A 10176-nucleotide genomic window follows, 5' to 3' on the forward strand; every position below is an offset into this window, starting at 1 on the left:
AAATGGCAACCCACTCCAGTGTTCTTGCCTGGAGAATCCCAGGGACGGGGCATCCTGGTGGGCTGCCGTCTATGGGGTCGCACAGAGTGGGACACGACTGAAGCGACTTAGCAGCAGCAGCAGTAGTTTTCTGGTAGCATCTTCAGGATTTATACACACACACACACACACACACACACACACACACGCATATATATGTAGTATCATGTCATCTGCAAACAGCAACTGTTTTGCTTCTTTTTTCCAATTTGGATTCCTCTAATTGCTTTTTCTTCTTAATCTCACTGGTCTTAAATGATGAATGCTTGTATAAAAGGAAAAAGCCCTGTAGAATCACATTAAGTCTACTAGTCAATTGATTTCGTATGAGAAAGCTTTGACTTAGGGAGGCATAGACTGAAGAATGTTTTGTTCCTTGGGAGATGATGAAAACAAAAGATAATTGATTATATTATCAAGCCTTGAATATTAAACCATCCTGAGCTTCAGATGTGTTTTAGAAATGCCAGTTTGATGTGTGTAGATATAGGAAGGAAATTAAATAGCCCATGTAATTTACAACCATGTAAAATAACTTGGTTTACATACTATTGCTTTTCTTAAAAAGTTTTTGTCTTTCCATAGTCAGGTTGCTTGTGGAAATAAATTTTTAAATAAAATTGCCAAGTAGGTGTGAAATAATTTTCTCAAGGGGAAAATAACAACTAAGAGACAGGTTGGTCTCTCTGCCCTGATTCCCTAATCAAGTTAGATGGAGACGGAAATGAAGTAGGAAGAGAGAATGGGCAGAAAAAGGGAAGTTCCAAGGGGATAAAATCTTGCCATTGCAGGAGATGTTGCCTGTTCACTGTTTACATTCCTTGGACCTTAACATTTCACTGTGCTCCAACAAATTTCCAAGTGCTGCTACGTGTAATTCTGTGCCTGAGGGGTTTTCCCGTAACAGTGGAAATATTCTTTACCAGGAGTAGATCCCATTGGAACCTTGCCTTCAGTCAATGATTCTCCAGTCTATAAATACCCTAGCTCCTCTGCTCTTAGGCGTCACTTCTTAAAATTTCCCTGCAGCATTAAACTCCAGTGGTCCATTGTGGTAGTTGGCTTGACAACAACTCATTCTTCATTTAACTGCCTTCCTCTCGTGTATCACTTCACTACTTTTCTCATGCCTCCTGGGATCACCTCTGAAACAGACTGTTTGAACTCATATTCTAGTCTTAGACTCAGTTCCTTTAGAACCTGAACTAAGACAACCACTATTTCTGCTCATGGTGGTTTTTCTTTGGATTCCAATCACTGGAATTATAGCAGCTCCTATATTTAAGAGTTATTAACCAGTTCTTAATGGTGTTGCTTTTACCCAGGCCATTAATTTTTCTTGCTTTAGTCAATACCCATCACAGGTATGTGTTTCATAAGTATTTTCTGAATGTAGACCACCCTATGAATAGAAAGCTTATGCCTTAGCATAATTCCTACACAAAGTCCATGTTTAGAAAATGTTTTATCAGATGAAGTGTGATGCTTATGCCCTTGGCAGTGGAAAGGTCTTTATCCAGCTTTAGAACAATGGCAGGATATGTGGTATTTAAAGCCATCTGCTTGAAATCCACCTGCTTACACAGGTATTCAGAGGAAAGAAGGCTATTTTTATCCACATCAGCATCTGGGAATAATTTATCACAGAGGTGCAGCTCATAAAACTAGTCACTCTGGACACCTTTCTCCCTTTCAAATGAGAAGAATTTGGTTTCCAATTTGTTGGTCATGGAAGCTGAGTACGCATTGACTCATTTCTTGAGAAATGTGAATATGAGACAGGAAAGATTTTTATCACTCAGTATAGCGAAGTGAGAGCCCGTCCAAGTTGGGTAAAATGCACATAACTTATTTTATGAACACCTCTCTAAAGCATCTTAAAGTTTAGAGGATAAAGAACTCAATGGGTTTTTACTTGGTTATTTTCCCCAAGGCTAAAACTTGCAGCTTATTTCAGCAGGGTTTTTTTTTTTTTAATGGTTAAACAATAGTTCTTTTTAAAATATATAGTCTAAAATGAAATAGCGCTTCAGACCTATATGCAACAGCTGGTGTTCATGTGATATTATAAGATGCCTCCTTTTACACAGTCTCAGCCTCCTCTGGGTAGAAAAGAAATGTAAGAGTGGTGAAAAAAAAGAAAAAAGTAGGAAACACTTCTACTTGAGTTATGTCTTCCTTTTCATTGTAAAGTAAAATGTTTGAAAATTGTATGTATAATACATTACCTTGAAATTTTGTTATTCAAGATAATTGAGGCAGAGATTTCCTGAAAAGCTCTTTGCCTAAATGATATGCATCATGTCGAAATCATACAAGTCTGACTTTAGACTTTTAGTCAAACTATATAACTTACATTTCTTCCCTCAATCAATCTGTTGTCATTCATGAGCTAAACGTCAACAAGGTTTGTTTTTTTTCCATCATGTTGATTATTGGATTGCAAAGCTTTTAAATCTGAAGACTGAGTCAGTAATTGGTGAATTGGAACCTGAATGATTGAGGGGCTATTAGTAGGCCATGCTGGCATTATTTAACCATTATTCATAGAAAAGCCCTTTTCCTTTCCTGATCTCTTTGCCGTGCATACATATACATACATTAGAAGAATAATAAGGACCCTATTTAGCCCATAGTACTTTACTCATAGGCCTACCTAAAGTAATATGGAGAGAGTTAATGGTAGGCAGATCAATGAATTGATGTAAATTATCTGGTAGATAACTCAGCTTCTTGTCCCACTTAGCAGACAATATCTCTTGTAAGTGTCCTGTGCTCCAGAAGTGACCTGTAGTGGCTTTTGTGTACTAGGTCAACACTGAACCACAAGATTGTACTGGAACCAGACTTCCCCACTGATTTATGTGAACCAGACTATTACAACTGAATTATTCTGGCAAACCTGAAACTTCGTCCTCTCCTCAAATGGCATAGGCTTCAAACTCTCATCTTTTTCTAGTTTACAAGAAATTTCGGGTTTTCATTATCTATAAGCCATAGAAATATGCAAATTGCCACCACTAAGCTAAGATTTGCTGTTGTTTAGTGGCTAAGTCGTGTTCAACTCTTTTGCGACCCCACGGACTATAGCCAACCAGGCACCTCTTGCTAGATACAAATAGAGTTATATAATTGTAGACCTTATATCCTATCAAGAAGACCTTGAGAATCCCAACACCTTCTTCCTTCTACTCTTCTGATATTTGACAGGCAGGCTTACGTCTAGTACTCTGATAGCATGATCTAAACCCTCTGATCAGCTCAGTCCTGGATAGTGGACTTTCATTAGCTCTAGTTTGTCCTAGGTATTAGGATAGTAAGCCCCAAAGCAAAGAAAGGATATGGTGAGATCCCTGTTCTATGCTGTCCTTATGGTCCTGCTGGAGACAGAGGACTTTAACCTATAAAAGACTGGGAGGATTTTGTGAAAATAGGTAAAAACTTTTAAAACTCTGATGGTGATAAATTGATAAACTCTGATGGTGGGAACTTTGCCTAATGACTTAAACGAGGTGCCATGTTTCCCGCCAGTGGGTATTCATTACATGCTTGTCCAGTCTCGGAAAACGATGCTCATCACCCTGTCTCGTTCAGCTCACTGAGAGGCTGAGCCTTTGTAAATTCCCAAGGTTCTTCTCACATGTGTGGGCTCCATTCACACTTCCTAGTAAAGAACTGTTATGAGTTGGTGTTTGATTTGTTACTATATACTAAAGCCTGTTCTATGCTGTCCTTATGGTCTTGCTGGAGACAGAGGACTTTAACCTATAAAAGACTGGGAGAATGTTTTGAAAAAAGGTAGAAGCATTTAAAACTCTGATAGTGAAAGTTAGCTGGTGAGGGTGTACTTCAAGTATTCCATGCTCCTTTAGTCAAAGCAATGAAACAGATTTATTTTCTTTGTTGTATTTATTTTATTGAAGTATAGTTGATTGTCAAGGTATTAATTTCTGGTGTAGAGCAAAGCGATTCATTTCACTTTGATAGAGCAAAGTTATACATATATGTATGCATTATTTTTCATAGTGTTTTCCATTGTGGTTATCACAGGATGCTGAATACAGTCCCCTGTGATATACAGTGGAACCCAATTGTTTAGCCATTCTCTGTGAAATAGTGTGCATCTTCTAATCCCAACCTCGCAGCCCAGCTCACCCTACTCCCGCCCCCACTGACAGCCGCAAGTCTGTCCTCTATGCCCATCAGTCTGTTGCTCTTTCATAGATGAGTTCATTTCTGTCGTGTTGTAGATGCCACATGTAAGTGATGCCGTTTGGTATTTGTGGCAGGAAAAAGTGCTACTTTTCCTGGAACTTGTGATATTCAGTTTCAGATGGTGTCTAATGAGTATGCAAGCTAAAAACCTAAACCTTCCTTCTGATACCCTGTTCTTCCCCATGCTGTGCTGCTGTGTAGTTGCCAAATCGTGTCCAGCTCTTTGCAACCCCATGGATTGTAGCCCCCCAGGTTCCTCTGTCCATGGGATTCCCGAAGCAAGAATACTGGAGTAGGTTGCCATTTCCTTCTCTTGGGGATCTTCCTGACCAAGGGATCGAACCCACATCTCCTGGTTGGCAGGCACATTCTTTACCACTGAGCCACCAGGGGAGCCCCATTCTTCCCCATGGCCTGTGTCAATTCAAATTCTGTTCATTCCTTTGAAAGATAGTAGCGACGACCCTATACGTGAGACAGTGAAAGAGACACAGATATAAAGAACAGACTTTTGGACTCTGTAGGAGAAGGCAAGGGTGGGATGATTTGACAGACTAGCATTGAAACATGTATATTACCATATGTGAAATAGATGATCAGTCCAAGTTCAATGCATGAAACAGGGCACTCAAAGCCGGTGCACTGGGACAACCCTGAGGGATGGGATGGGGGGAGGGGGGTTCGGGATGGGGGGGAGGGGGGATTCCGGATGGGGGACACATGTACACCCATGGCTGATTCATGTTAGTGTATGGCAAAAACCACCACAATACTGTAATTAGTCTCCAATTAAAATAAATTAATGAATTTTAAAAATTCTGTTCATTCCTCTTCCCTAATGCCTCTCAAATCTCCATCCACCTCTCCCTCCCCAATGCCAGCATCTTTAGGTTAGGCCATCATCATATCTTTATTGAATCACTGCCACACCCTCCTAATTAATCTCTCTGCCTGTATTCTTGCCACCACCAGCCCTTCCATCCCATCCTATGGAGTTGCAATGAATTTTTGAAAATTGCAATTCCAGTTGGGCTGTTTTTTCCCTAATGTTCCCCACTGATATTAGAATAAAGCTTCCGAGCATCCTGCACATGGTTTGGCCTGGCCCTACCCACCTCTCCTGAGTTACTTATCACTGTATGCCTCCCTTGCTAATTAACTCCTGAACAATGTGTCCTTCCCCAAAGAACTGTTCTTTCTTTTTCCTCAAGGATATTTGACCTGTAAGTCTCTTCTCTCTCTCATTTTTCTTTGTGAATCCCTGTTCATCCTTCAGGACTCAAATTGCACGTTCTGTCCCATCCTCTCTGTTTTTTTCCATGTCTTCCTCTCAAGACTGCCTTAAGGATCCTGCTGATTTGTTCCTGGAGCAAGTGCCCTGTGCTAATAGACCCCAGCACGGCACTGACCACGCTGTAATGAAAGCAACTGTTAACTTGTCTGTTTCTCCCACTGGGAAGTCAGGGACTGTGGCTTTTCTCAGTTATATATTCCCAGCAGCTGGCACTGTGCATCTGTTCAGCAAACATTTGCTGGGCAAATGTAGTTAAAGGTCATACAACTAGTAATTGGGGGAGCAGGGGCTCAAACACCAATTCTCTGGGCTTCAAGCATAGTCCTGTGATATCGATACCACGTTCCCACACCTCCGGAGAAGACAGACCTTGCTTGGGCTTTCTGCGTGAGGCTAAAATACCTGCACCACCACCCCTTCCACCTCACTTCTGGTTTTCAAGACATGAGTAGAAATATTTTAAGAAGGATGTGCCTCCAACTAAAATCCAATTGCCTGTTTTATACTAAATCTTTACCTGTTCTCAATGGCCTGTTTGAACTAAAGATAAACCCTTTAAAAATGGGCTTTAACATGTATTTTCTTAAATGTGTTCACTGCCATCTTTTTTATCCCCAAATTTTTGCTTATAGCAGACCTCCCAGGAGGACTGCTTTTTAAACATTTTTTAAAATCATGCTTTGTTTCTTTACATTATCTCTGTCTCTCCTTACAAACTTACTTGAGCTTTTCTACTATAGATCTGGTAATTCATATTCATGTTATACCAACATGAAAAAAAAAAAAATTCCTCTGTTTAGACCTCACAGCCCAAAGCTGCCTAAATTCATTGTGCTCAGCACTGGCAAAAGGCTGCCACTGCTCACATCTCATGGTGGAACACCTGAGAATCTTGCCACCAAATAGACCAACCGGCCTGCATCTTGTGAAAAGCAGTCATATGCTCCTGCCATTGCTAACTCGCTGTTCATAATTTGGTTGAAAAGAGTCCAACAGTGAGAAATGAATGCTATTAGATGTACTATACATCTATTATACATGTGTGTATTATATACATACATGTATCTATTATACATGTGTGTTAACATCTATAGTAATATGTACTCTGTATATTAATACATAAATTTATGCATTATTTAAATATAAATTTGTTTTACATATTTGTATTAAAAATTCAGTAAGATGAGTGAAAATATTTTATAAGAAAGTTCTGGTATCTATAGAGAATACATTTTGCACTGATTTTTAATTAGCAAAATATAACCTTAAAAGCTTATAGTATTGGCTTTTCTTTGCTTTATCTGAGCAAGTGGGTAAGGAAGTTTTGTGACCTCCACTTTCCTAGTTAGAAGTCATCTCTCAGTAGATTTGGCAGTTTACTCTCTGATCTGAACATTGTGTTGAGATATCTATGTGAACAAGTATCTTCCCTCATAGACTCCAGATTTAGACCACATGATGTCCATTACAGAAGTAAATGGATTTGCACTGGATTGTTGCCCATACATAGGTGGTGCTAGTGGTAAAGAACCTGCCAGCCAATGCAAGAGACATAAGGTGTGCAGGTTCGATCGCTGGGTTCAGAAGATCCCCTGGAGGAGGAAATGGCAACCCACTCCAGTATTCTTGCCCAGAGAATCCCATGGACAGAGGACCCTGGCAGTCTACATTCCATGGGTCACGAAGAGTCAGACACAACTGAGTTGACTTAGCACACACATATGTTGCCCACACATAAGCCAAAATACTAAGCTGGCCTAATTATAGAATCACTGACATTTAGAATGGGAAGTTTCCTTGGAAAATATCTCATTTAGCTCATGCATTTACTAGATGGGGAATTTGAGATACAACTGTGATTGTTGCAAAGCTGAAACACCAAATGTCCTAACTTTCCTGGTGGTCCAGTGATTAAGATTCTGTGCTTCCATTGCAGGGGGTACAGGTTCGATCCCTGGTCAGGGAACTAAGATCCCACATGCTTCACAGCACAGCCCAAAGCAAAACAAACAAAAACCCTCCTACCTTCTTAAACACAACTTTTATATCATAATATGTTTTCCCAGATATACACACACACACATATAGTATATTTTTCTAAACAAATAATGTGACATACATTCTATAAATTATGTGCATCTTAAGGGCACAACTTGATGGCTTTTTGCAAAAATACCCTATACCCACCGCTCAGTCAAGATAATAGCAATACTAATACTCCAGAAACATCTCTTGTACCCCTCCCAGTGCTACCACCCCTCTTGTTCCACTCTTCAATTTCTGTCCCTGTAGACTTGCTTTTCCTGCTCATATAAATAGAGTAATATAGTATTTGTTCTCTTGTGCCTGGTTCCCTGGTGGCTCAGATGGTAAAGAATCTACCTGCTATGCGGGAGACCTTGCCTCGATTCCTGGGTTGGGAAGATCCCCATCAGAATGGAACAGCTACCCACTCCAGCATTCTTGCCAGGAGATTCCCATGGACAGAGGAGCCTGGCAGGTTAAGTCCATGGGGTTGCAAAGAGTTGGACGTGACTGAGCGATTTTCACTTTTGCTGTTTTCTCTTGCTGAAGTGATGTTTTCTTTTTTGTTTGTTTGGTTTTTTTTCCCCTCTAGATTTTTCTGTGTTGTTGCCTGTTTTGATAATTGCTTTCTTGTCATTGTTGAGGAATATTCCGTTGTATAGTTATAACATGAGCTGGATTTTGTTTTGTTTTGTTTTTACCCATTTTGATGTACATTTGAGTTGTTTCCAATTGGGCTTTTTAAAACAACACTTCTCAGAATATTATTCTACATGTCTTTTGGTGTACATAAGTATTCATCATTTCTGTTTGATATGTATCAGGAGTGGAATTATTGGGTCCTAGGAAATTATATTTTTGGCTTTAGTGATAGGTTGCCTAAAACCTTTGCAAGAGTAGCTACACCAATTTCCACTCTCATATGCAGAGTATGAAAGCTCAATTTGCTCCACATCTTTCCCAATTGATATTACTATTATCATTAGCCATTTTGTTCCAGGAATATCTCACTGTGGTTTTAATTTGCATTTAATAATCATCTCTTTATAAGCTCACTGTCTATTTGAGTATCTTCCTTTGTGAAGTATGTGTTCTTTTGACTGTTTTGTAGAAGTGGATTATCTATTTTTTTTTCCTGCTAATCTGAGGGGCTTCTTAATATACTCTTGGACACAAATTTTTTGTCATATTGCAAATATCATCTCCTCTGTGGCTTGCCTTTGTAGTCTCTTAATGATGTCTTTTAATGAACACAAGTTCTTAATTTTAATAAAATCCCAATTCTTCTCCTTTATAAATTCTTTTATATATTTATTTCTTTAAAGCATCATTTACTAATCTTTGAAACATTAACTTGTACGTATTGGGTTGGCCAAAAAGTTTGTGTGGGTTTTTCTATAAGATGTTATGGAAGAGCCCAAATAAACTTTTTGGCCAACCCAATATTATATCACTTGTATAAATTATTTAAAAATATGCCTTCATTTATTCTGTTATTTAAAAGATAGTTTTTAAATACCCAGCAATTCTCTTCCTCTAGTCTATTAGTACATTCCCCATGACATTTGGCAAATTCTTTGGTTGTAATTAGTTTCTATTTATGATGTATATTTTTAAATTTAATTTTGAAGATAAGACAGTATATTAGGTGCTAGTAAGAGATTTCTTACTCTGACACCACCATGACACATTTACATTAAATTAAATTCAGACTGGCGATTTGAAAATACTAATTTGCAGTTTTCCTATTGAAATGAGTTGTGCACACTTACATGTATGTGTACATATGAAAAGTTGTAAAACCTGCATTATTTTATAGCACTGCATCTTTCAATGTGATTTCAGAACATGAACTGTAGAATATTTTGAGCATGCGATCCAAGATGTAGGAAGAAAGCACATGAAGCACATTGAAATTCTGCCAAATAATTATTGTTTGATTGCTTTGCTGCTTTTAGTTAAGAAGCATTGCAAAATGAGTAGCCTTATTAATCATTAAAAACATCAGAACGAACTTTAAGAATCAGGAAATTAGAAATAGGTAGGTCAAGTCAGTTGGCCAAGATAGTGATACAAATTAAATCAAGATCCAGCTAGGGAAAATAATCCACCTTGAATCCTTGAGTCTGTCCCTGCATCTTTATGACATGTACATTATCAGACAACAGACCTACAATTTGATGAGATATACAATTTGATGAGTTTCTAATGTATTAATATAAACTATAATAATGTTCTCTAAGCCAAATAATGTTTGATGTATTCTAAACTTCTGTTTAAATATTGGATTTTCCTTTAATTCTTGCATGGATAATTTATGGAAAAGTTATAGTTAAATACATGATCCTTGAAGTCATAAGTTACATTTATTAGCAAAAATTTATAAAATGCAGGGATGGAACTTTAAGTTGCTATACCATTAACTGCTGTTTTTTAGTACATTTTCCAGATAACAGAGAACTGATTGAAAAAAAAAAAGTAAGTTTTTACTTTTGTATGGAAAAATAAGTCTTTACTTTATTAAACTGATACCATGATTGAAAGAAATTTACTTTTGCTTAATTGATTGTCACTTTGTATAGACTTAGTATTAATCACTTAAT

The sequence above is a fragment of the Bubalus kerabau genome, chromosome 13, assembly GCF_029407905.1.
Source record: "Bubalus kerabau isolate K-KA32 ecotype Philippines breed swamp buffalo chromosome 13, PCC_UOA_SB_1v2, whole genome shotgun sequence".
Classification (NCBI taxonomy): domain Eukaryota; kingdom Metazoa; phylum Chordata; class Mammalia; order Artiodactyla; family Bovidae; genus Bubalus; species Bubalus kerabau.